The sequence below is a fragment of the Chelonoidis abingdonii genome, chromosome 3, assembly GCF_003597395.2.
Source record: "Chelonoidis abingdonii isolate Lonesome George chromosome 3, CheloAbing_2.0, whole genome shotgun sequence".
Taxonomy (NCBI): Eukaryota; Metazoa; Chordata; order Testudines; family Testudinidae; genus Chelonoidis; species Chelonoidis abingdonii.
Genome location: NC_133771.1, coordinates 132,996,275 through 133,023,550, shown reverse-complemented (window position 1 = coordinate 133,023,550; position 27,276 = coordinate 132,996,275). Strand labels below are relative to the sequence as shown.

At 42.4% G+C, this 27,276-nt stretch overlaps 1 pseudogene; it reads right to left on the bottom strand.

Moving 5' to 3' along the window:
* Nucleotides 1-431: 431 nt before the first annotated feature.
* Nucleotides 432-27,184, bottom strand: LOC116825459 (sulfotransferase 6B1-like; annotated as a pseudogene).
* Between the last annotated feature and the right edge of the window lie 92 nt (nt 27,185-27,276).

Here is a 27,276-nt window from a genome sequence, read left to right as displayed (position 1 = left end):
ACACCAGGAATTAGTGGCACTATTAAAACCTAAGGTGCAAGATGATAAAACTTTCTTTTTAATTACAGATAATGCACATTAGCAGTTTTGTAGTATTATATTGGATGTGGTCATTACAATGTCATTGGTTAAAGAAAGACAGTAAGCTGTATGTTAAACATGATTGTTGTCAAATTCAAGTCTGATAGATTTCAGAGCAGTAGCCCGGTTAGTTTGTATCAGCAAAAACAATAAGGAATCCTTGTGGCACCTTAGAGACTAACAAATGTATTTGGGCATAAGCTTTCATGGGCTAAAACCCACTTCATCAGATGCATGGAGTGGAAAATATAGTAGGGAGATATAAATACACAGCATATGAAAAGATGGGAGTTGCTTTAGCAAGTGGGTGGGGGGGTCAGTGCTAATGAGCCAATTCAATTAAAGTGCTATTCTCAACAGTTGACAAGAAGGGGTGAATACCAAGGGAGTAAAAATCACTTTTGTGGTGCTCATGAGGCCAATGTAATCAAGGAGAGTGAGAACATGATTGTTTACAAATTTATACAAAGAAGTCTGGATCAAGTAAATGGGCTTTTCCTTCAGTGTACAAAAGCAAACAAGCAGATCATCTTGTGCTTCAGTAAGCTAGCTTTCATTTTCATGCTTTGCGGTACACCCCATACTTCATCTTTGCTCCCAGTTTCGTTCCTGCTAAGGACTCTTCAAACTTTTTGTCCATTTCTTGGTTCTGAGCTTCAGTGAAAAGGTTCTTCCAGTCACTAACACTGCCTGCAAACAAACATATTTATTTAATTTTAGTCTGTGTATCATTGCCTGGTAGCAAAGACTGTAGTGTTTCAACTTTTGTTCACAACTGGTTCTTTTCAGCCATGGTTTACACTAACTAGAGTGTACATTGGTGATCACTAAGGACCTGATTGAAAGCCTACTGATGACAGTATAATCTTTTCATTGACTTTAATGAGGTTTGGATCAGACCAGCAGTGAAGCCAGATTTTGCAGTAAGATGGGGGTGATGGGTCATTCGTGGAAGGCTGGAGAGCAATTCCGCCCTGCATTCACATATCAGCAGTGGTTCCTCTCCCATGGAGCAGGGCCTGGCTCTCCACTTTGGGTGTTGACATGTCACATGGGGTCGCAGTGCCATTCAGGTTTGGTCCAGACACCCCTCCATCATGATGGAGGAGTGGCAGGGCCAAATGTCAATGAGTGGCATTGAGACATGGTGCACAAGGTTGCAGCCCCACACCACCTCATGTGCCATGTTACAACACTTGGAGCAGAGAGCCAGGCCCAGCCCTGTGGGACTGGAGCCGCTGCTGCCAGGTGAGTGAGCAGCTGATTCGCTCTCTAGCCCCATGTGAAAAATTGTGTTGTACACCTCCTTTTGTCAATTGCATAATATGCTTGAGAAGGCACAGATGCTCCACCCCTACTCCACTCCAAAGCCCCGACCCCACCCTCACTCCACCTCTTCCTGCCCCCCTCAGCCCCTCCACCACCCACAGAGTCAGCATCTATACCACACATACACCTAAAGGCCACAAGGGGCAGTTGTCCCCCTTGCTCTCCTATTAGTTCCATCACTGGAATAGGTTCTTCAAGAGAACATTTACTTTATTACAGAAAGATTTTTCTTTGGCCAGTGCATTTTAAATAAAATAAATATTTAAGCTAGTGAGCTACAAAATATTTTAGCTAGTGAGCTACAAAATATTTTCTTTTCAGTGTAGCCATCATCTTTTTCATTAAATACTATGTGCAGTAAATAAAACACCTCATTGTTACACCATTATGATGAGTAATATCTTACTCCCAGAGTAATCTCATTTAAATTAATGCCACTACTTTCTAAGGCACTATGCAGAGTGAGTAGGAGTGGCAGACTCAGGCCCATAGAAAGTGTATTCACCTTGCTTAAAGAAATCAGATAATTAATTAAGAGTGTGTGAAACATACCTGTGGACCAGTTCCATGCTTTTGATTATCTGGCATAGAAGGTGTCATAAGTAGATAGGTAAGGGTTAAATTTTCTTTGCCTGTAAAGGGGGAACCAAACACCTGACCAGAGGACCAATCAGAGAACTGGATTTTTTTCAAAGTCAGAGGGGGAAAAGAAACTCGGGGTCTTTTGTTTCTCCCGGCTATGGAGTGAAACAGCTTTTCTTCTAACTCCAATCTTTTTTCTAACTTTCGTCTACCAAAGTGTGAGTACAAATGTAGCAAGGCTATAGGCTGTTATATGCTTTGTTTTGTATTTACATGTGTGTTGTTTCTGGACTGGTTTAAATTGGCTATCTTTTAAATCAGACTGTTTATTCCTATTTTCTTATAAGCCATATCCCTGTATTGATCTCTTAATGCAGTGTTTAGTTTATATGTATGTTCTTTCTTTTTATATAAAGTTTTCTTTTTAAGACTTGCTTGAGGTCTTTTCTCTAGTTACAGCTACGGGAAGAAGGGAGGGGGGAATCTCTTTGTGTTAGCTGACTAGGTTTGAATGCATAGCCCAGAGGGAGGTAAATTATCCTCGCTGGTTTGTATTCAAGGAGCATAATACGGCATCACTCCGGCTAACCCAGGGAAAGGGAGGGAAGCTGGAGGATGAGATAGGGAGACCCAGGGGCTCTGGGTCTTGTGGGGTCTCTCCAGGGAAAGTCTGGGGGGACCAGAGCAAGGCAGGCGCTGTATTCCTGTCTGGTGGCAGCGAGATAAGATCCAAGCTGGTAGAAAGCTTGGGGGAGTCCATAGTAAGCACCCAGATTTTGGACGCTAAGGTCCAGATTTGGGACAGAGGCTTTATAACAGAAGGATAGAATGGAAATAGTATCACTGTGGGACTGCTCCTAATCCAAAGTTATTTTGGGAGTGTGTGCATATTCTGTCCTTCCAGAAGGGCTGGAAGCTACAATAAAAGCTGCTTCTTAAAGAAAGGGCGTGGAAAAGCAGAGGAGAAACAGAACTATAAATTATTTTTGAAATACCATGGGCCAAATCCTTGGGAGCTGTAGATTGCTGACATATGAAAGACTGTGGCTGACTATAGGTGACATACAAACTGATTCCAATATCTGTTGGGGAAGGTCGATCAATTGAAATGTAACAAATGACTTTCCCCAAGTTGAAGACTGTCAGGTTTGGGGAACGGCAGGGGTGGGGAGAACCTTTGCTTTGAAGAGAGGAACAAAGAGGAGCCAACCTGAAAAATCTTTCTGATGTTCTTCTTGAAAGAAGAGTGACTGGTGAATGTACTTTAATGTGGAATGAATGTTTTCAATACTGCATCAATGACATGTATTGACTCCCAGTAACTTTTAATACGGTGTCCGCAAAGAGAAGTTTGAGAATAATCTGCCATTAGGGGATTGTAGCGAGGTGGTGGGATACCCCACAGCCCCGCTGAGGGACAAGCCTCCCCTAGCACCAACATGGGCGGAGCCAGTGGGTCCTGTGCCCGCCCCCCCAGAGGTCATGGCACAGGACAGGAAGTAGAAAAGCCCCGCTGCAAAGCTCAATTGAAAGCCAGCTGCTGGAGAGGCCAGATGCCTGTGGCCTAGCTCTGGTTTGGGGAACGCCAGCAGGCCGTGGCCAATCCAACGACTGGCCAGGCCAGCTGCACCTACCCCTCACCAGCTACCCCAAGGAGCAGCCGAGCCTACCCCTGACCAACTACCCTGAGGAGCAGCCGAGCCTACCCCTCGCTAGTTACCCAGAGGAACTGATGGTGCTGGAAACCGCCGAGGATGCCAGCCAAACCCAGGGACCTTACGAGGGGGAGTCCGGAAATAGCCCGGGAGCGGCCCACCCTGGCCTGGCCGCAGCAGGGCCAGAACCAATGTCAATGTGTTGTGGTCCGGATCCCCACTGATGCAGCAGTGTCTTCTGCCACAGCTGGGGCCCCAAGCTGGGACGCAGTGGAGTGGGTGGGCCTGCATCCCCCTTGCCACTCCACTCACGGGTGACAGTCTTCCCCTTGCATCAGACACTCAGAAGCCTGACCTCCTGACTGTGTGTTTGCTGCCCCGCCCTGACCTAGGGCCAGGGCTCATATTGAACTATTGGCTCAGCACCTGACTAAGGGCCCGAGCGCCTGACTGTTTATTTATTGGCCTGCTCTGGGCCAGAGCGAACTATGCGAAGTGGTGGGATACCCCACAGCCCCGAGGAGGGACGAGTCTCAGCCAAGCCCTTCTACAAGGATTGTCAATTGCATCTTTGGGAATTCACCTTTGCGGAAGAGAACATTTCCAAATGCACCATGGGTTTTGTGGGAGTTCTCTTTCATAGTCTGGAAGCTGCTCCTGTCTGCAACAGCTTGAATCTCTTCATCAGTCACGGAGAACCCAAAGAACTCAGCTATTTTTTTCGCTCCCAAATTTGGGTTCTGAAAAGAGGAAGAAGGTGTCAGAGGGCAAGTTGTTCATCGAGAATGCATTGTTTCATTGTCATTGTGCCAAACTCACACTGGAGCTAGAATGCTTTGGTTTACCCACAGTAATACTTTTCTGAAACTTCACATCTGAAGATTTCAAAGTGATTCATGAAGCTGTATAAACATCAGTGTGCCCATTTTACACATGAGTAAACTGAAGCTCACAGAGGTTAATGGCCTGATTTTCAGAACTGCTGGACACCCACAGCTGCTGTTTGCTTCCATGAGAGCTACAGAAGCCCAGTACCTCTGCAAATCAGACCATTTGCGATCTGCCCCTAGTTACAATAGAAGCTTGTAACAGAGCAAGGTACAGCAAGGGCATTGGCAACTGAAGTGTCCTCACAACGTTCCTCAGACTACTGTTAGGAGTGGAAGCAACATTTGGGCTCCATGCCAGCTCAATACTTAGCTTCTGTGCTTTTTTTTCTTTTAAACAGATACCTGTTTCTTTTTCTTCAGTATGGCTGCAATGCAGATGTTCGTGTTAAAGCATATGAGGAAGGAGTGGAAGCAGCAAAAAAGCCATTTATGAGAGGTGTTGAACTAAACGTGTGCCTTGCATGTCTAAGTACTGAGGTGATTGCCTGACAGTTCATTTATTGTGCACAAATATCAAGCCCCACATGTCTGTGATACATGGAGACACTAAGGACTGTCTTCATCATTTACAATTTTAGGCCTTGTTTCTAACAAACATATAAAGGCTAAGGGCTCATTTGCACTAATATGATAGGTCAACCCAGCTACATCACTCAGGTGTGTAAAAAAAAAAAAAAAAAAAAAAAAAAAAATCTACGCCTGAGTCATGTGGATAAGCCGACCTAAGCCCCGCTGTAGACAGCGCTGGCTTGACGGAAGCATTCTTCTGTCAATATAGCTACTGCCTGGTGGAGAGGTGAATTGACTAGAGTGATGGGAAAACCCCCTGGTTGCTGAAGTAACTATCTATGCTGACGTGCTACAGCAGCGCAGTTGCAGTAGCTATTTAAGCATAGACAGGTCTCCCAACAGGGGATTGCCCAGGGGCCCGGGAGATTTAAAATGGCCCGGGAGCCCTTTTAAATCACCTGGGCAGGCTGCAGGGCTCCTAGGTATGCACAGGGTAGTACCCAAATGTCAGGTGGACCTTTCTAGGGGGCCCATTGGCTGTTCTGCCCTGGGCAGAGCTGTCCCTAGGGGAAAGCGAATCGGGGCAACTGCTCCAGGCCCTGTGTTTTGTGGGACTCCGCGGCCTGGAGCAATTGGCCAGCGCAATTGGTCCTGGAAGTGAGGGGCAGGATTCATCACTTCTGCCCCGGGCTCTGCACTCCCCCCAGGGACGGCCTTGGCCCTGGCCCTGGCCCTAGGGCCTGGAATTGCTCTTGGCAGGCCTGAGCATAGACATAGCCACACTTCTCCGAACATCAGTTCTGTGAAAAGTGGCTTCATCCCCAGACCCATAGAATGTGAGCAAATAAGCAAACAGGAGAAACTGGCCTCTCCACCAGAGCTCTGGTTGGCTAGACAATTGGTAGGAAATCCCACCCTAATTCCTGCTGCCAGCTCTCCTCTGATTGGAGAAGGGGCTCCTGAGTACACAGCAGGCTGAGAGTCCAAGCTCCAGGCTGGGGGACTGGCCCCAGGAGCAGTCTGGCTGTGTGGCCATCTGTGAGCCAGCATCATGCTGCATGTGAGGATCAGCCAGAGCTCAAAGCAGTGCCCGGACCAGTGACTGAAGGACTGATGCTGGCAAGCATTAGGACTCTTTGCTGACAGTGTTTTGTTACCTATAATTGTGTTGGAGTGATTTCTGAGTGAATCTCTTCCCCCGCCCCCCTCCCCAAAGGCTGTGGAAGGAGCCTTCACACCACTGCAATGAATAGGCATTGGGAATTAACTCCCAATAAGGGGAGCTTCCACCACACAACTCACTTTACACTTATGAGCAATCCGTACCAAGCTGGGGCTTCCCACATAGGTAAACTAACTCACGTGCATGTTTGCAGGACCTAGGCCTTAAGTTATAGCTAGACCATATTGTGGTTTTCACCAGTTAGTATCAAAGTTACTGATTCAGGAGTTTTGTAGTGAAAAAAACAACTTCAGAATTGCTAAGCTGCCATTAATAATTCCTTTCTGTACATTCACTGTTCAAAGATTTTAAGCCCAGAAGGAACCATTATGATCATCTAGTCTGACTCCCTTCATAAGCACAGGCCATAGAATTTCTCCCAGTAATTCTTGCCTAATGACCGAACTAGAGCATACATTTTAGAGAGAGGTGCAATTCAGTCTGTTAGATGCGGACTTAGACATGAATATACAAATCAATTCCAAAAAGAGTTCTTGGGGAATTACTAGGTCTAGGGGGAGATTTTGAAAGGCACAAACGGCAGTTTGACACCTAACTCCTATCGATTTTCAGTGGGAACGTTTGTGCCTTAGAAAATCTTCCTTCTAGTTCTTAGTTATTCTAAAGTAGTTTTGTTCACTTCTATGTTTCTTTGACATCTTAAGGCTAATTCTTTGACACCTTAAGACTGATAATGTCTGAATAGTTCAGTGACCAACACTACATGAAACACAAGATAAAGCACTCTTTGCATAAAGTTAACCTCACCTCTTTCAGTTCTTAATAAGTTATAAACATAATATTTTCATCATCAAAATGCTTGTTCCATTCAATGATATGGTCAAAATAGGAGCCCCAAGACACTGAAGAAAAAAGTGTCATATAAAATATGAATACTTAGAAGGCTAAAGATTGGTAAGCAAGGGACAATGCATGAGGAAGGATGTGCGCAAGAGGGGGATGGAGTTCTATGTCCTTCCTTCATACCTCCCGCACCCTTTCTGGATGTGTCTGGACAGAGCCAAGAAAAAGCTGGCCAATAACACATTTCCCAGAGGCCCAGGTGAACAGAAAGGATTCTCCAGATGTGAAGATAAAGGCTACCCAGTCAATCCATCTCCACAGACTTCAGACAAGCACTCAGTAATTCCAAATGCACAACCACTTTCACTACCTATCCAGCAAATGGAGGTGTTCAAAACTCATCTTGAAGTGAAATAACTCTTTAGAGAATCATATACTCAAGGAATTATTTTGGAGAAGTTCTATGGCTTGTGTTATACAGGAGGTCAGATGAGATGGTCATAATGGTCCCTTCTAGCCTTGAAGTCTGTTAATCTTAGTTTACTTTTCACATGATATTGTGGCTCCCAACCTCAAAGTCTGATTTTTATAGTGTATTTAGCACTTCTCTGTATAGTCAGCCTGATTCTGCTCTGTTATACCAGTGTAAATTAGGAGCAACTCCGCTGAAGGCAGGTGCTACTTTATAAATTTGGACGAAAATTTGAACACAAGTGAAAGAGGAAAGTGCCTTTTAAAAATATTATACACAGGAGCAGGAACAGCCTACATAGATTCCAAACACCAGTTGATTTTAATTAGGGTTACCGGATATCAACTGTAAAAAAACAGGACGGGGGTTGGAGGTAATAGGTGTCTATATAAGAAAATGTCCCAAAAAATGGGAATGTCCCTTTAAAAATGGGACATATGGTCACTCTAATTTTAATGGACTTTAGACCAGACCATTATTCATCAAAAAACATCTTTTGAAATCCTTGTCATAAAGTTTTTGAATTCTTAGAATTCCTTCTATCAAGTTCAGAAAACTTTGCAGTATAAATAATTTCATAAATTCATTGATTTTAAGGCCAGAAGGGACCATTGTGACCATCTAGTCTGACCTTGTGTATAACACAGGCCATATAGCCTAATCCAGTAATTTGTGTATCAAACCCGTAACTTCTGTTTGATAATAAATCTGGATTACCAGATCCAGTCCTGATTCTGCATGGCCTTGCACCTTATGTATTCATTTATGACTGCACAAAGTGGGTATAAAACACAGTTATTCTGCTCTGATAGCGTTTTACACGCACTTTGCACACACGTAAATGACAACACAAGGTGCAAGGCAGTGAAGAAACAGGCCGTCTTTGCTTTTCAACTTTGTCTAACCAGTATAGGTGAAATTCTTCTGTGCTCCCCTTAACTATAGAAGGCTCCAAAGGCTAAGAAATTGATGTGGTTCTACTATACAGGAGAGCCAGGAAGCTGAAGGATAATATATGTGGGCTTTACACCCCTTTCCCATGTGCTAATGAGTTCCACAAATGGTAGGAGGGCCAGAGGAGTGACAGGGTTATGTCCAGAGAGCATCTATGGACTATGTGGAATAACTGGCTACAAATCCCCAGGTGATGTGGCTTGTGTGGGGTGGGTGTGAAGTGGGCTGCTACCACTAATTATAGTCCAGGGGCTAAAAAGTGGCTACAGCCCATCTACACAGGCACCCTGCAGCCTTTTTCTGAGTTGCGGTGAATGGTTCTGTCCTCCTCTACATGTACTGGTCTTCACACAGCCCACTTACTCATGCTTTCAATGAGGACTGTGAATTTCCCACTAAATAAGTAAAGTAGCAAGTGTACAGTACCTTTTCCATTTAGAAAAGCATTGAAGAACTCGTCCCAGGTTTGGAAGGAGGGAAGTGAAGGCATGCTGTTGCTAAAATGGAAATAAGATACAGCTATATCCTTTGGATTTCAAATCACCATCAATATCTAAGGGAGAAAAAACACTTTCCTAGAGTATAGCATATAGTTTAATTATCTGTAGGCTGGAAGACATTTACACCAAGCATTCACTAAATATTTCAAATAACAAAAAAATGGTAAAAAAAGCAAAGTCTGTTCATAACTAACTAGCAAACAAAGTGTAGCCACGGTTGTTAAATATTCTGTTCCCTGCAAATAGCTGAAATGGTGACCCTCCAATTTAAAATGGACACTCACCTTGACATTATTCTTGAAAATAGATGTGGGTAGCATATGAGGAAAAATATGTGTTGCGAAAACTCTTCTGGAAGATAATTTCTTTATCCGCTTTAATTAAAGAAAAAAGGAAAGAAAATGAGAAATAATCTATTCCATGATATTTTATCTTTAAAATGTTTTTGCAGGGAATTTTAGTTCTTCTGAATGAGGCCAAGACAACAGGCATGGAGACTGAAGGTTTCCATGCATTCAACAAGAACACCACATGTAGGAGCAGTGTGACCATCCCAATGGCCCTATCAATAGGCTACAACCCTGAACTCTTATGGACACCTCTGTTGGTGAGCGGGTAATACAGTTCCATTCTTGCCCTCCCAACAGACTTTCCACAATGAAACTGTAGTGACGGTGGAGGTGGGTTTTGTGAAGTGAACATCTGACCCATGGAAGTCCATAGGAATTTTGCTAATGACTTCAATGGGAGTAGCAGCAGACCCTTAATTGCTAAGCAGTCAGATGCACCCAATTTTCTGTTGGTATTAAAGGTTCCTTCTATGGACCTAGTCACCAGCTCCCAAGGTTTCTATTCTGTTACTATATTGGAGCATCAGGTCTTATCAGAATGAAGCAACACCATGTGGTGTTTAAATCCAACAGTGCTTTAACACATCAAGAGTCCTCACATAAAAATACCTGTCTCCCTTAGAACTGGCTATAGGAAGCACTCACCACCTAGAATACCGTTACCCCTGTTTTACCCAAGTGGCTAGTCAAAGTCTGCGGGCCCTGCCAGATGCTCCAGTTGAGATTAGAAATTGATGAATGAATCTGTTATTTTCTTTGATGCAATCTTGTTTGTGTGCAAGGAATGAACAAAGTTCCTGCGTTGAACTAAAAAATAGGACAGAACTTATTTGCTTGTGGCACTGGACTCTTTCAGCCAGCTTGTTCAGGCTGTGTGTGTGTGTAGAGATTCCCTCCTGCTTCTCTTTGTCTCACTTCCCTTTGTCGTATGGTGCTTCGGCTTGAACTGTCTCTCTCATACACATACACCAAAAGCTATTCCCAATCAAGACCCTGCTCTTGAAGCCCTTTGGGTCACATAATTCAGCTTCCACTCAACTTTTCCATGTGCCTGTGTTTTAGGGTGCTACTACTGTTGTTTCAATCACCAGTAATGATGGCTCCTTTACATTTATTCTGAATGGAAGGTTGTGCCACGCCTGACCCTTAACAAGGTGTAGTGCAACCGATAATAATACTTTTCTTTCATTTCCCATTCCCCCAATGTCTCTCCAACCTCATAAACCTGCAACCCAGCCACTGAGGGAGGGGAACCGATTACAGTACAAATAGAATATACTGTGTATGAAACCTTTATCTATACCATATAGAGGGTAATTTTAAGTACCCTGTGTAATTATTATTGATTTGTACTTTCCCCAGAACTTTTTATTTGCTCATTCATCAATATTTTTTGCCACCTAATATTTGGTGACAGCAGGTTCAATTATTCTAGCCAGAGAGAATTTATTGTAATCATGCAGAGTCATTTCCTGTCAATAGAGTATTCCATACACACTATAGTTTAATTGTTATATGTATCAAATGGCAGATTTTAACAATTTCTACTAGTTATTTTATGACAACCTGAAACTTCCCTGGATCTCCAAATTCAAGATATGTATATTCAACTATTTCTTCATCCTGTTTCATTCTCTTCATTTCTTCTTCATTTTTCTTTGCACTTGTTGTAACTAAGTCTCTCAAGATGTGGATAATCCAATTAGTACCTGAAACCAATGGTTTAAAAAACAGTGAGGAGCTGAAACCATCTCAGGGCAAATGGTGAATAGCCTCCAAATGAAAAAGAAAAATACTTGGCGAATTTGATCATAAATGAATCCTAGAGAATTGGGAAGTATGAAAAGAATGCAAATATAGCAAATGCAAAACTGTGACAAAAACTGAAGAAGAAGAAGAAGAATGATGATCTTGGCAATTACCATCCAGAGAGCCTAATTTCAATCCTTATAAAAAAAAAGTAAATATTAAGAGAGAAAAAAACATAAATAATCTTCATAATTCTTCTCTCTTATATAGCACTTTTCATCAGTAGATCCCAATGGCTTTACAACAGAGGTCAGTATCATTAGTTCCCTTGTACAGATGGGGAAACTGAGGCATGGACCAGGGAAGTGCCTTGCCGAAGGTCACACAGCGGGCTACTTGGCAGAGTCAAGAATAGACTCAAGCTAAGAGACCCAAAAATAATAAGCAACATGGGTTTTATAAGAAATATATCTTGCTAGTTAAATTCACCTATATTTTTGGATAGAGCTGCAATGTTAGAATTGCAACACATACTCGTGTGATTAACTTCAAGCATGTGAGTCAGTCCATTGATTCCAATGGAACTATTAATTTAAGTGTGTAACTGTTTGCTGTGCCAGAGCCTGAGTAGATGAAGAGAATGCTGTAGCTGTAATATCTGATTTTAGAAATGAATTTTAAAAGTGTCTCATGGAATCTTACTTTCAAAATTAATGAAAATTGGCTTAGGTATAAACACTACCAAGAGGAAGAAAAACTGACAATAGGACCATATACAATGATAGATTTGAATGTAATAAGTTGAGGAAAAGTGTCTTATGGGACTCCCCAGGAGTTGTTGTCTGGTATATCTTAATTTAACTTCTTTGTTAGTAATCTGAAGCAGGGATGTAACAAGGCACTATTAGTAGCGCTCAGGTCACTGATGTTGCAGCAGCATAAAGAAGGCTGCAGGCTCAGCTATGAGCAATTAAACATTTTCTGTTAGGAGATTATGAGCACCTGGGTGGCAATCACTTAGGGCAACCAGACAGCAAATGTGAAAAATCCGGACGGGGTAGGGGGTAATAGAAGCCTATATAAGAAAAACACCCAATAATCAGGACTGTCCCTATAAAATCTGGACATCTGGTCACCCTATAATCACTGGGCTAGTGATGTAATTGGGAGGATATAAAAGGAAGGAACAGGAAGTAAAGGGAAGCTCAGAGGGTGAGCATTGCATGGAAATATCTTCTTGCTGTAAGCCTGCATTCCACTGTTACGCTTTGCAAGGAAAGGCTAAATACACAGATGCTGAAAAAGTAACATCCTAGTGTGTGTTTGTGACTGGGAGGCCACATGAACTGGCTGAGCAGTGCAGTACATTGGGTGACAGAGGCTCTATAACAAGGGTAAATAAAGTTAGCTAACAATATTTACTCAAGTGGTGAGGAAAGAGGAATAATGCAAAGGTTTTGGAGAGGTTAGAAACTCAGGCAGAAAAATGCCCTCTGAATAGTGGCTTATTGGATCCTGACCTTGCAAAACTTTTCACTTGTCTGTAATATTGCACATGTGAGTTCTCCTGTTAGGGTCAGTAGAACTACTCACATGTTAAATCAGGCTTAAGAGTTTGCAGGATTGAGCCCTTTGATGGTCTGTCCCACTTGTGCTCTCAATGGTACGCTACCAGAAGGAAGACCACAATGCCCACCATGCTCTAAAATGGTATGCAGGTTGTCACATGCTTTCTCATGAGGAGAGAGAGATGTTCATTTCAAGAATGTCAGCCTGTAAATTCCCAGAAAGAGATAAGGCTATACAAGTTCAACTTACGTTAACTCTCCCCAAAAAAGTGTTTCTATGCAATTTACAGAAGAGAAAGTAAATAAGATGTTAAATATTAAATGCCCTTGTGTGTTTGATCTTGTTGCTTATGTGTTTAAAAAGCTCTTGGCCTTCTAACAGCAAAAACTTTCTTTCTCCACTCAGGTTGTCAAAGCAACCTCTGTGAGTGACATCTGCTGAGAGATTGTGAAATCCACCAAAAACCATAGACCAACCTAGCCTCCAGCCTTTGATGTAAACTTGTTACAGTTTACAATACAAGTTAGCATTTTCTTAACACAATGTTTTTTAAAGACAATAAATAAAACTATCATTTTCTCCTTCATAGCATGTGGACATGATTAGTAATCAATCATTTCCCAAGTTCCTGATTATTCATATCCATTTCAAATGGAATTTGAATATGCAGAGGTTTTCCCAGAGCTCAGTGTGCAAAGTTGATCAATAATTTGTAGAAAGTTTATGCTTCACTAAAATTGAGTTCTTTTCCAGGAAATTATAAAATCCAATATATTTTTTTTGTTCTCACTTAAAGTGTTACATCATTTCAGCTTTTTTCTCTAAAATAACCCCAAGCAAAATAATATTAAATTAAGACTTTTTGTTCAAAATTTCTTACAGGAAAAATTTTGGGGTTTTTTAAGGCAACTCTAGGACTTTACAAACTGTTTGAAAACTTGGTGAACGGGAGAGACACCTAGGGCATCTCTGAGGGAAAAAGAAGGTTTAGTGTGGACTAGATGAGCATTGATTTTGTCTTTCTGAACCCAATCTGTGTCAAGTTGTGGCTGTTCACATTATTGCTTGATTAGAGAGGGTTTTCTGCCTTAGCCAAGTTCTGTAGTGGGTCTACCTTTTGGCCTTGCTGTGAGCACTTGGCCCTCTTCTGCATATCCTATAGAAGATTTGTGTGTGTTGTCCTGTATACACACAGCAGGCCAAATTCTTCACTATTGTTTGGAGCAACTCCACTGAGTTCATCTGGTTGTGTGATGTGAATGGTAAGTGCTGGACTCAGCCATTCAGAAACTGCTGTTCCAGATTTACTAGTGCACTTGCGCACAGCTCCTCTCAGACATACCTCAAAGCTCCTTTCATGATTTATTTATTTTATTTAAGCTGAGACTGCAAATCTATCTGACAGCCAACTTTAAGCCTTGTATACAGTCTTTTAACTGAGACCTGCATTGCTATGGTAAATGTTGAGGACTTGATTGTGGAACCCATACTTATTTTGGTGAGCACTTACTCTTACACATAGCATCAGTGGGTTAGCAGGGCAGTTTACATGAGTAAGTACTCATCAATGTGAATAGGACCTAGTCCGCATGGGGGAAGTGTACAAAAAAATTCAAACTCTTTTTGGATCCTCAAAATAGACACCGCTCCAGTGACTAAAACAGTTCTTATAACTGATTTACTTAAATCTCCAACAGCTGAACCAGATTTTGTAAACTTCCCCAGTGCTGTGAAGGCCTTTGCATTCTGCTTTTGGACTCTGACCAGTTAATGATGCGTCATTTATGCTGAGCCTAAACTAGAGAAATGAATCACTTTGAAATGTTTTGCTTAAACCAGTCCAATCAGTGTGTCCACACTAACCAGGCTGATTTGATTTAAGTTTTGACCATGACTACACTGGTGCTGGCTTAAGCAATTTCAGATACACAGACTTCAGAGTTCTTAGCTCACTGTTCCTGGCTCAGCTACTAGAAGCAGTGTTTTCTGAGAGATTTTCAAAGGCTACTGCTGCACTGTGTTACAGTAGTAACGAGGGAACTAGTTCAGATAGTTTACATTTACGCTGGCAACCATCCAGTTTAGACAGAACCAGCTCTTGAGAACTTGTGGAAAGCCTAGTTGTCTACAGCCCATTCTTGGAATGCTTGTAAACCAGATGGAATCCTTGTGTGCCTGGACACAAATGTTTTACAATGTTCAAGGCAATCAAATCAGCTTTTAGACTGATCAATTTCTCTAGAGTAGGCAAGGCTTGAAAAGGCAGCAGCACTTACATTGCATCCTAAGAGATTTTACAACAGGTTTCAGTCCCATGGTCAATAAAATAAACATCTAAAACCTTATCAGAAGATCTGTTTTCTGGCTGGAGCACCTAGTTTTCCTATTGTGTTTTCTTGCCTTCCAGCAGTTTTCCAATCTGCCTCCATGTTAGCTGGTGTTTGCACTTGATATAGTTCAGTTTATGAATGCAAACATCATAACCCAGCAGGAGAATGCATGTTTAGTTTTACATGGAACTTTTTCTGAAAAAACAAATACCTCTTTGCCAAATTGGTTTTATAGATTACTGGCTGCTGCTAAAAGTTATGGAGTTCAAAGGACTTTGAGAAGTAAGTATGTAAATATGACCATGCTGGATCAGACCAATGATCCATCTAGCTCAGTATTCTGTCATCCAACAGTGGCCAGTGCCAGATACTTCAGAGGGAATGAACAGAGCAGAGCAATTGTTGAGTAATCCATCTCCTGTTGTCCAGTCCCAGCTTCTGGCAGTCAGAGGTTTAGGGACACCCAGATCATGGAGTTGTATCTCTGACCAAATTGGCTAATAGCCATTGATGGACCTATCCTCCATGAATTTATCTAGTTCTTTTTTGAACCCTGTTATACTTTTGGCCTTCACGACATCCCCTAGCAATGAGTTCTCCAGATTGCCTGTGAATTATGTAAGGAAGTGCTTCCTTACAGGGCTCCCAGGCCCTAACATAATACAAATAAATAATAATGATAGGTGCATTTTTGCACCTATGAAATTTATTTTTAAAAGTACCAACATACATTTTTTGTTCTATCCATCTAATGATATATACTCTGAAAGACTAAATCCAATTATTTTTGCACATTTCTTGCTTTAAAAAAGATTCAAAAATATCATTCTCTGTTCCTCAGAATCACAGAGAGAAGAGAAAGTACAGGAAGGCATAATGCATGTCAGTTTTTAAAGGAACATTAGAAAAGCAGCTCCACTAAATGATTAGAACCTATAAAGGTGTTCCTTTCTGAACTACAAGCAGGTGCACTCATCACCAATGAGAAGCTGGACTGGTGCAGTACCACTGCCCTCTATTGGCTGGAATTAAAATTACTCACCCATGTCATAAAACCTATGCTTTTGAACAGAAGGACTGAATTGTATCCCCTTTGACTACAGCATAGTGATGATGTGGATGTCCTAGGCAGGGCTGGGAAGCACCTAAGAAGCACTGAGGTGGGTCCTGTGGTTACTGCCCCTCATCACTCCCTTCCCTCCCTCCCTCAGGTTCTGTCCATGCAGCACCTCAGGGAGCCAGAGTCACTGCAGCATGCAGGAGCAAAGCACAGCTTGGCCCCACCCCCTCCTCCTGCTGCCTCTGACCTCCAGCACTTAATCCTCTAGCACTTCCATTTATCTGAACACCTGGTGATCCAAAAGTTTTGGATGTCCCCAGGCCATTTGAACAAACAGGAGGGTCCTGTAATACTCTTCAATGTATTGCTTAGTATAGCACTGAGTGGTGACATGGAGCTTCACATAGATAATAATGAAAACATATACACTGAAGACAACAAATACGTAAATGCTTTATTTAAATAGCACATATATAAAACATTTTCTTTCAATCAAAAAATAAGGAAATTCACAAACTTTTGTTTAACAGTAAAGATTAAGGTTAGTTAAGGTTGCTCTCATCAGTAAACCAAACCATTAAAAAACAAGGAAATCCAAAATCAAGGATTAAAAAGGATTACAGAGTAAAGCACTCTCAAATTAGGAACTGCTAGAATTAAACATTGCCCTTGCAACCTTAATTTGGCTCCCTTGTGCATGTGCATTATGATGCAGCCTTTAATTGCATGCAGAAGGAATTACCGATGAACAAAGTTTGGTGTGAGTTACCCAGCATCATTCAGGAACTTGGTGGAAGAGGCAGTGATAGAATCGGAGTCTTCAAGGCAGCATTCACATGCCCTAACCACAAAACTGTCCTTTCTCTTCCTGCAGTCCCCTGCCTCATTCACTGAACAGTTTACAACTTCTGCAGCAATTTAGGCAGGGGACTTACAGACAACACACACTTTCATTACACAGCTCTTATTCAACTCCAGAGGAGTTCTGTCCTGGGCACTGAATGAAGCAGGGGTTTGTGTAAATAATAATATGGGATCATATAATTAAAGGCTGTATCATAATGCATACATACGGGAGGGAGGGTGAATTAAGGTTGCCTGGCCAACTTTCATTTCCTAACCTGAATGTGCTTGACTTTGAAACCTTTTAAGCCTTAACTTTATATTTTCTAATTTTGTATGGTTTAGTTTAATTATGAGAACAACCTTAACTAACATTAAATGAAGGGGTTTTTTTGTGTGTGAATTCTATTTAGGTTCCTATACTGCACCCATCACCCTGCTATCTGAGCAACTGCCAATGTTACAAACTAGGTGACTAACATAGGTCAAAGGTTTCTCTCCTTTCCTCCCCTGAAGGAGCAGAGTTAAGGTGTGGGGTTTTAGTATCATTACTATAGTAATGAAAATATATAAGACCAGATTCTCAGATGGCGTAGAAGGGAATCACTCCATTGGCTTCAAAAGAGTAACACACATTGACACCACCTAAGGCCAGTGCTCTATTGATATGTTGTTGTATACGTTGTGCTGTTTGGCATACCACATACATTAAAAATATATAATAAAAACACACCTTAACTTTTCCTCCTCAGGTGAGGAAAGAAGACCTAATCAGATTAGTATTAGTCACCTCGTTTATTAATAATTAGTGATGATCTGCAGCTTTGCCACTCAAATTTATGGTGAGTATGACCATTTCAGGCATCACCCCTCCCGCACCTTGGCAGTTTTAACAAAGCTCAGGTTCATGAGCGTGCAACTCAACCAAGCAACTGCTGGCATAGCTTTCCATCCAGCAGCTAGTCAGGGATGTGGTGGGGCTGGAAGGTTCTAGACTTCATGCCCAGGTGGCTCTCTGAGCTGCCTGACTCCACTGGCAGACAGCTCTAAGAAGCCTTAAACAGATGACTTGAGAAAGCGTATGTGTGTTGATTTGTATGTGTGATGAATTAAGTGTGTGCACTGCAGTAAGGGGCTGTGTGTGTTTGGGGTTATTGTGTGTGCTATTTGTGTTGAGGGGGTTGTGCTGGGGGGTGTCACAGTTTCAGTGCTAACTGCACAGGTGTATGAACCTTACACAGGAGAAGAAGTGGCTAAGGAGCAGCTCTGGGCCCAGACAGCCCCACCCAGCTGCACCTACAAAGCCTGCGCAAGCTGGAGGTGGAGTTTAAAAGTGGAAGCAGATCAACTCAGTGGGAGAGTAACGGAGCAGACCTGAAGTCTGGGGTAATAACTGGCCAGGAGCTCTTGTTGCCTGAGACCTGACTACACAGTCCTGCCCAAGCCTGCAGAGGAGAGACTGGTGACTGTTTGGGAAGGTCAGAAAGTTTTTTGGGTTCAATTCTTTAATTTAACCAGGGGGGGAATTCAGGTAGGAAGTGAACAAGGGAGACAGCTATTTAATATTTCTAAGTGCAGAACTTCAACCCTGGATCAGAGCCTGATAGAGAGGGTGGGTCCCTAAAGGTGGGACAACTATAAGAGTCTACCCTTTGGCAGGGAATCGAGCTAGGGAAGACCCTGACTACACAAGGGTCCAGACCCGAAGTCCTGGAGCTAAGGCGAAAGCCCTTATGGGCACCAAACAACTTCTCAATTATTGAACTTTTTTTCCTGTATACTCTGAAAGAGGTGGATGCATGGCTCGGCCTGAGGGCTGAGATGAAAAAGAAGGGACTGGCTGCACAGGCTGGAGTTGCAGAAGAAAGGGGAGATGTCTGGGAGGGGAACACCTGGCCAGACCCCTGCCTGACCACTTTCAGCGGGAGTCACACTTCACTTCCCTTGCTTTTGGGTCTTTCTTGAGGGCACTCATTTAAGGTTTCAGGCTCCCAGCTGCCACGTCTTAGGTGGGGACCTGCATCTGTCTCCCTCCAGATCAGGGTTTTAGGTATACAGTCCCTCACTAGGTCTGACCAGGGTCCAGTATGTGAGGTTAACCTTTCTCTGGGGCTACAGCAGTGTGTACCAGTTACCAACCAGCCTTCACAAAGCAAAGTACATTTATTTTTGGGGGTAAAAGCATTAAAGGGAAAAAAATCAAAACCAACAAAAGCTCTTATGTACATGATAAAAGCTTACCAGAGCTCAGCCATCAGTCTGAGGGGGGTCCTAGAAGCCAAAGTCTTTCCAAACCTTCCACAAGGGTTGGGGACCCCCTGGGACAGAAGGTCTTGTCCTTTGCTGAATTAAAAAGTTCTGTGTCAGTTCAAGCTCAGCTTTTCATACTAAACGCCCTTTTTTGGTTTGAGTCTCTGGAAAACCCAGTTTGAACCCATATATGCAAACACCCCTGGGGTTATGCTACTTTAGGAGTTGTTTACCATTCCCAGGGTAATTGTCCCTCACTGTTTGTAGTTCCTGGAGAAGCTGTGGTAACACTCCCCCATGGAGTAAAACACAGTCATACATAAACCGTTCATAAATTGACTACAATGGTCCCATGCAGTATCTGTCCCAGGGGAATTTTGTTTTGATGTGAGCGTGGATGGTTATGGGAAATATTAGTTGGGTTTTGTTGTTGTCGATTTGTGCAGGTGACAAATGAAGACTATGTGCTCTGGTGAAGGGCTATGTGTGTTTAGGATTTTTGTGTGTGCTAGGTGGGATAAGGGTTATGACTGAAATATTGGCATAGAAGGGTATAACTTGTTCTGGAAGCACAGGCAGTATAAAAAGGAAAGAGGTGTTCCATTATATATTAAGAATATATACACTTGTTCTGAGGTCGATAAGGAGGTAAGGGGCAGACCAGTTGAAAGTCTCTGTGTACTACTGGGTGTCTGGGAAGTGGGTGGACCCGCCCACTGCTAAAGGATTCCCCCCCCCCAGCCTAAGGGGAAGACCCACAGAAGCCCACTGATTATGGGAGACAACTAATAAAAGAACAGGGACAGGAGTGTGGTCAGAGGGTCATAAGAAGGGAGCCTGACGGGGACACCGAGCAGAGAACCGCGGACAGCGCCCACTGCTCCTTGAAGGCGTCAAGGGAGCCAGTGGACGCCACCCAGAGGAACTCCGCCCGGATACGTGAATGGACCAGGGACCGGAAACAAGCCCCACAGTCACCGGAGTCTCCATCGGCCAACCTCCTCTCCCTGGTCGTGTAGATGGCTTTCTTAGCCAGGGCGAGGAGGAGGTTGACCAGGAGGTCCCAGGACTTCGTGGGGCCACGGATAGGGAGTGCGTAGAGGAGGAGGTGAGGGGAAAAGTGCAGCCAGAAACGTAATAGGATGTCAATGAGGAGCCGGTGTAGGGGCTGCAACCTGGCGCACTCTAGGTAAACGTGCGCCAGGGTTTCCCTCACGCCGCAGAAGGGGCAGGTGTCTAGGACAGACGTAAACCGCGCCAAGTAGACGCCCGTGCTCACGGCCCCAGGAAGGAGCCGCCAACTAAAAAGTCTCTGTGTAGTGGGGTGGTCACCTGCTCCAGCCCAGAAAGAGTTAAAGCCAGCCCTGGGAGAGGGCTGGGGCTGGGAAGGGAAGCCTGGGCTGATTGGAGGAAAGCAGACTCAGGTGGGGCTATGCCCTAATCAGGCCTAGCTGGCCCCTATAAAAGGCCGAGCCAGAGGCCTAGTCAGTCTTCCTCTGCCTGGAGGGGTAGATGGGTCTGGCTGCATGGAGCTAGAGACAGGGTACCAGAGTGGAGCAGGGCTGGGGAAAGGTAGAGGAGCTGGGGAAGCTCCAGCCTGGAAAGCCCTAGGCTGCGGCCTAGCATAAGGCCAACCAATACTGGGGGTTGCAGAGGGCAGCCCCGGGGTAGGTAAAGGCAGCCAGTCCAAATCCCTTAGCCTATGATGAGTGGCTGATACTGCAGTCTGCTCTAGTGAATGGGGGCTAGATGGAGACTGGGCAGTAGCCAAAACTGAGGTGAAGTGGGGTTAGTGGGTTGGGGGTTCCCCAGGGAGGGGAAACCCAGATTGATGGGCTACTGCCAGGGAGCAGCACCCCAGTTAAAGGCGGTCCAGGGTCCAGGGAGGGACACAGGGGACAGGTGGATCCCCAGCCTGTAGAAGGTGCTCCTGTCTGGAAAAAGAGCTAATTCCTGCGGACAACCAGCAGGAGGCGCCGCAGGGGTGAGTCCACACATCCACACTAGTTAAAGATAAAAGGAGTTTTTAAAAAAAAAAAAGGTGATATAATGGTAGGGGTCTACTATAGACCACCAAATCAGAAACTGGAAGTGGATGAGGTATTTCTAGAACAAATAATAGAAACAGCCAAAACATACTACTTTGGTAGTAGTGGAGGACTTAATTACCCAGACATCTATTGGAAAAGTAATATGGCAAAACACAAAATTTCCAATAAGTTCTTGAAATATATTAGGGATAACTTTTTTTTATTTTTTGTTTTGGAAAGTGGAAGAAGTAACTGGGAGACAGCCATTGTAGACTTGATTCTGACCAATAGGAAGGAATTGGTAGTGAATCTGAAGGTGGAAGGCAATTTGGATGAAACTAAGCAATCATGAAATGATATATTTCTTGATCCTAAGGATAGGAAGGAGTGAGCAGAGCAGAATAAGGACAATGGATTTCAAAAAAGCAGACTTTAATAAACTCAGGGAACTGATAGATTTTCTTCTCATGGTACCTTACCTAAGGTGTTCAGGAAAGCTGGCAGTTTCCCAAGGAGACCATATTAAAGACACAACTGCAAACTATCATGATGTGAAAGGAAGACTAGTAAGAGGCCAATATGGCTCCATTAGGAGCCCTTTAATGACCTAAAAATTAAAGCAGAAACATGGACAAGTTGTCAGGAAGGAGGACAAAAGAATAGCACAAACATGTAGGAAAAAAAATCAGAAAGGCTAAGGCACAAAATGAGTTATACCTAGCAAGGGACATAAAAGGCAATAAGAAGAGGTTCTTCAAATACATTAGGAGGAAAACAGAGGACCTGCACTTTACTTAGCAGTGAAGGAGAGCTAATAACTGATGATGCCAAGAAGGCTGAGGTGTTTAATACCTCTTTTGCTCAAGTCTTCACTAAGAAGTTTAATGGTGATAAGGTACTCAAGACGATTAATATTAACAGCAAGGGGAAGGAATGCAAGCTAAAATAGGAAAAACACAAGTTGAAGAACATTTAGATAAGTTAGATTATTCAAGACATCAGAGCTTGATGAAATTAATCCTATGTGCTTCCTGTAGTTCCTTAAGTTTTCTCAAAAGATAATTACTAATGGTTTTGAGATCTCATGGAGGACAGGTGAGGTGCTAAAGGAATGCAGAAGGGTAAACATAGGACCTATCTTCAAAAGGGGGAACAAAGAGGACCTGCAGCCTAACTTTGGTACCTGGAAAGATCCTGGAACAAATTATTAAACAAGTTGATAAAGGTGAACAGTAGATGTGATGTATCTTGATTTTTAGTAAGGCTTTTGATACAGTCCTACATAACATCTTCATAAGCAAACCCAGAAAATGAGATCTAGATGAAATTGCTATAAGGTGGTTTGCACAACTGGTTGAAAGACTATGTTCCAAGAGTAGGTATTGATAGTTCACTGTCAAACTGGAAGGGTGCATCTAGTGGGGCCTGAAGGGGTCACTCCTGGGTTTGGTACTAGTCAATATTTTCATGAATGACTTTGTCGATGGAGTGGAGGATATACCTATAAAATCTCTCTCAGCTTGATGTCATCTGCAGATTTTAAGCACTTTGCAGGACACGATTAGAAATCAAAATGACATTGACAAATTGGAGGATTGGTCTAAATTCAACAAGATAAACTTTAATAGCAAAGTGCAAAATACTTTGCATAGGAAGGAAAAATCAAAAGCACAGCTACAAAAAAAGGAATAACTGGCTAGGTGGTAATATTGCTGAAAGGGATCTGGGAGTTATAGTGGATCACAAACTGAATATGAGTCAATGTGATGCAGTTACACAAAAGGCTAATATCATTCTGGGGTGTATTAACAAGAGTGTCATATGTAAGACATGAGGTAATTGTCCCACTCTACTTGATGTTGGTGAGGCCCCAGCTATGTTCAATTCTGGGCACCACACTTTAGGAAAGATGTGGACAAATTGGAGAAAGTCCAGAGGAGAGCAACAAAAATGATAAAAGGTTTAGAAACCCTGACCTATAATGAAGGTTTGAAAAAACTGTGCATGTTTAGTCTTGGAAAAAGAAGACTGAGAGGTGACTTGATAAGTCTTTAAATATGGTAAGATTTGTACTAAAGAAGACTGTGCTCAGTCGTTCTCCATGTCCACTGGAGATAGGACCAGAAGTAATAAGCTTAATCTGCAGCAAGGGACTAGATTAGATATTAGGAAAAACTTTCTAACTATAAGGGTAGTTACGGTCTGAAATAGACTTCTAAGGGAGGCTGTGGAATCCCCATCACTGGAGGATTTTAAGAACAGGTTGGACAAGCACCTGTCAGAGATGGCTAAGGTTTACTTGGTCCTGCCTCAGCACAGGGGGCTGGACTTAATGACCTCTCAAGATCCCTTCTATGGCTACACTTCTGATTCTGTAACAACCAATGAAATTGGTGCATGCAAACTACCTGTACAGTAAGGGGTGGTGGTTGGTTGAGTTACTTCTAGACCACTGTGATATCAGAGGTATTGGCATATATCGATACAGGTCTTATTGTCTTATATAGATTCTGGAAGGTGTTTACATACCCTGTTGATTGGCACAGCACAAACACCTAAAAATATCTAATCTTCTCCATGACTATTTAAACTGATTGAAGGTAGACTTAAGGGGAAGACTTTTTTCAAAGCACAAAGGAAAGTTAAGTGCCCATCTCCCATTGAAAATCAATGGGAATTGGGTAACTGACTTCAATTTTGGCCCTAATAACATCTCCTCTTATTGGTATGATGTAGGCTATTTCATGTTACTATGAAAACATTAAAACTACCTGTTAATTTCCCAGCCCAGGTGCATTTAAATTCATAACTGTAGCATTGCACTAATATAGATTGGTTTCTGTTGTGTGAATAGGTATTTTTGGTTGGTTTGTTTTGCTTTTTTAGCTTTTAATTCAGTAGCTACATATTCATTGTTTTCCATCATGTTGGAGAATCCAGATTTTTACCTTTGCTAAAATGCATGGCTGTGACTTTCTAGTGCTACAATGCAGAAAATAATGATTAGTGTTTGTGCTGTTGTTCAATAACTTATGCAGGTAAATGTTTAGCTTGTTTTTAATGTTACATAATGAAAGTTGGGGAGGCAGTGTGGCCTACTGAATAGACTTGGACTTAAGAGACCTGAGTTCTATTCCTGGCTCTATCACTAGCCTGCGGAGTGACCTTGGGCAAGTAACTTTACTGCTTTATGCCTCAGTTTCCCCATCTGTAATATAGGGACAATGATACTGACTTCCTTTGTAAAACACTTCGAGGTATACTAATGAGAGAGCTAGGTAAAATTATTTAAGTTCAGCCATAATATTTGTGCTCTTTCTTCTGATGTAGTTAAATGGAAGGAGATTGCATTCAGTGGAGATGATGCTGCAATTTCAGAGAGTAAAACCTTCTCCCTGCCCACCACAAAAATAGTTTTTTGCTTGTAATAACATTAGCTTCTAATAGGGGATAATGATCATTTTGCTTCATCACACTGTTACTTCTGAAAATGTCCAATTGTATGCACAGTGGCTATTGCCTTGCAAAGAAAACTCTATTCTCATCTGAACTACTTCAGGCCTGGTTCACGAACTAAACTGAAGTTACACCTCTTGGAAGATTAATTTATGAAATGTAAGATGGCCTGAATACAATGACATTTGGGAGGGTGTCTTGGGCCTAATTTAAAGTTATTCATATATTGAGGCAGAGCATGCCTTCCAGCGGGAAAGCTATTGAAACCAGAGTGCTGTAACTACCAGATCCAGAATCATTCTCTGGATCAATGAACATTTAATTATTTATGCAAAGTGAAACAGCTTCAACAGCAGAGACTGAGAGACCAATATACACACACCAGAAGACTCCCTAACCTGGTGGTTAGGGCACATATCTAGGATACGGAAGACGTAACTTCAAGTTCTTATGCTACAGGGGGGAATTTTAACCTGATTTTTCCGTATTTCAGGAAAGTACCTGAGTCTATGGGCTAAAGGGGGGAGAGGGGAATCACCTCCTCCCCTATTTGGTGGATGGTCCTTAAGACCCTTTGTGAACCTAGCCCTTCATTTCATAACTTTGTTTAATAAAAGCAAAATAAATTATTAAAGATGCCAGAAACTGAAATGTTTCATTTTGGGTCAAGCAGAATGATGAGCTTGACCCAAAATGAATTTTTCTATCTTTTCAATTCAAGGAAAATTCTGAAATTTTGGTTTCAGCTTGAGCCCAAATCTTTTTTCAGAACTGCCAGTGAAATGAAAAATCAGTTATTCACACATCTCTAAAAGAGTCAAATTCTCTTTGCTTCACAGAATTTTTTTTTTTTAAAAAAAGACCGGGAGGGACTATTTGATCACTTAGTTTGATTGTCTATATAACACAGATAATAGACTTTCACCCAGTTACTCTTGTTTTAAGCCCAATAACTTGTTGTTGAATCACACCTCCAGCATTTGCCATCTACCTTTGAACCATATTTTTCCAGACTGCAGTTTACAATATGCAGCATCTTATAAGACATGAGTTTTAATTTCCTTCTCCTGCTAGCTTTCTGTCCATTGTTTAGAAGTTTCGTGCTGGTGCCTGCTAGTTCAAACTATCTGATTGTTTGAGGATAAATTGCATTTCTAATGAATGTGTTTAATTCGTTGTTCAGTTTTTGAAGCTGGCCATGTACAGCAAACTGTGACAGATAAGAACTGGATTTACCCCATGCCCTTTCTGATGCCTAATACACTTAGTTTTTGAGGTTAAGTTATCATTAAACTTAGTATAAGAAAACGAAAAGCCAAGATTAAAATACATTAAAAAAATATCAATAGAAAACTTACATTTCCCTCACTTGAATCTACATCTGATAAATGGCCTCAGATACATAGGAACATTGGATTAATAATGAAATCCTGATATGCTATAGTAGAAAATCTGAGGGCTTATCTACACTTGAAATAATACAGTGCACAGATGCACTGCTGCAGTTGGGCTGCTGTAGCGCTTCCCTGTAGATACTACCTATGCATATGGGAGGCGTTCTCCTGTTGGTCTAGTTAATCCACCTCCTCCAGAGGTGGTAGCTAGGCTGACAGATGAATTCTTCCATCCATGTAAAGCTGTCTATGCTAGGTGTTAAGTTGTCTTAGCAATGCCTCTCAGGAGTGTGGATTTTTCACACCCCCTGAGCGTCATCATTAAACCAGTTTAATTTACTCATGTAGACCAAGCCTGAAAGCAAGATACACAGTTCTCTGAAGGCTAGTGGTAACATCCAACAAGCTTAAACACCCACATCTGAGACATAATCAGCAGCTTTATTGTGAGCCCGCATCCAGCCTGCCCAGGGCCCCTGCACACAGCTCCCTTGTCCATGACAGAAGGAATCTGGTCAAAATACAAAGTGGCTGCATTAAGGACCAAATTAACTGATCCTAGCCCCCTAATCATAAGAGTCCCCCTCTTAATTCTCAGTTCTCCTCTTCCCTCCTCCCCCTTTTGTGGATGCACAGTCTGAGCCACATCAGGCTGTCTCATAATGATACCAATACTACATATGTGCAAGGAGATCAAGCCTTGCAAACCATAACTGACTTTTGCTCGTTTATCTTCTCAGCCTTACAGTAATTCTGCAGTGAATACAAGAAAATATATTACCCCCATCCTCATGGAGTACACTTGAACAATCTCCAGGACATGATCTTCATAGCAAAGCTAGCTTAGCATCAGCAAAAATGGATAGTCTCATTGTTTTAAATTACATGTCTATATTAATAATGTTAATGACCTAACACTATTTTCACTTGAAGCAAAGAAAACAATATATTTACCTGTTTTAGGGTATCCCACTAATAACACATCATCACTCCTGGCTTCAAAAGACTCAAGAGCTTTGAAAGTTTCTGCACTGCAGTGGGTAACAGTACAAAACTCCCTTATAGGAGCACAGCAGGTCCTCTGGGTTCATCTTTTCAGCAGTAGCCATGGCCTGATCCAACCTCTCAATGAATTTCTTCCTGGCAGTAGTCATTTTGCCTCTCTCTGGCTGTGGAAGTCTGAGTAGGTAGACACAGACTGCTTTTAAGAGGTTTCCTAACTGACTCCTCCTGCACTGCTATGGAG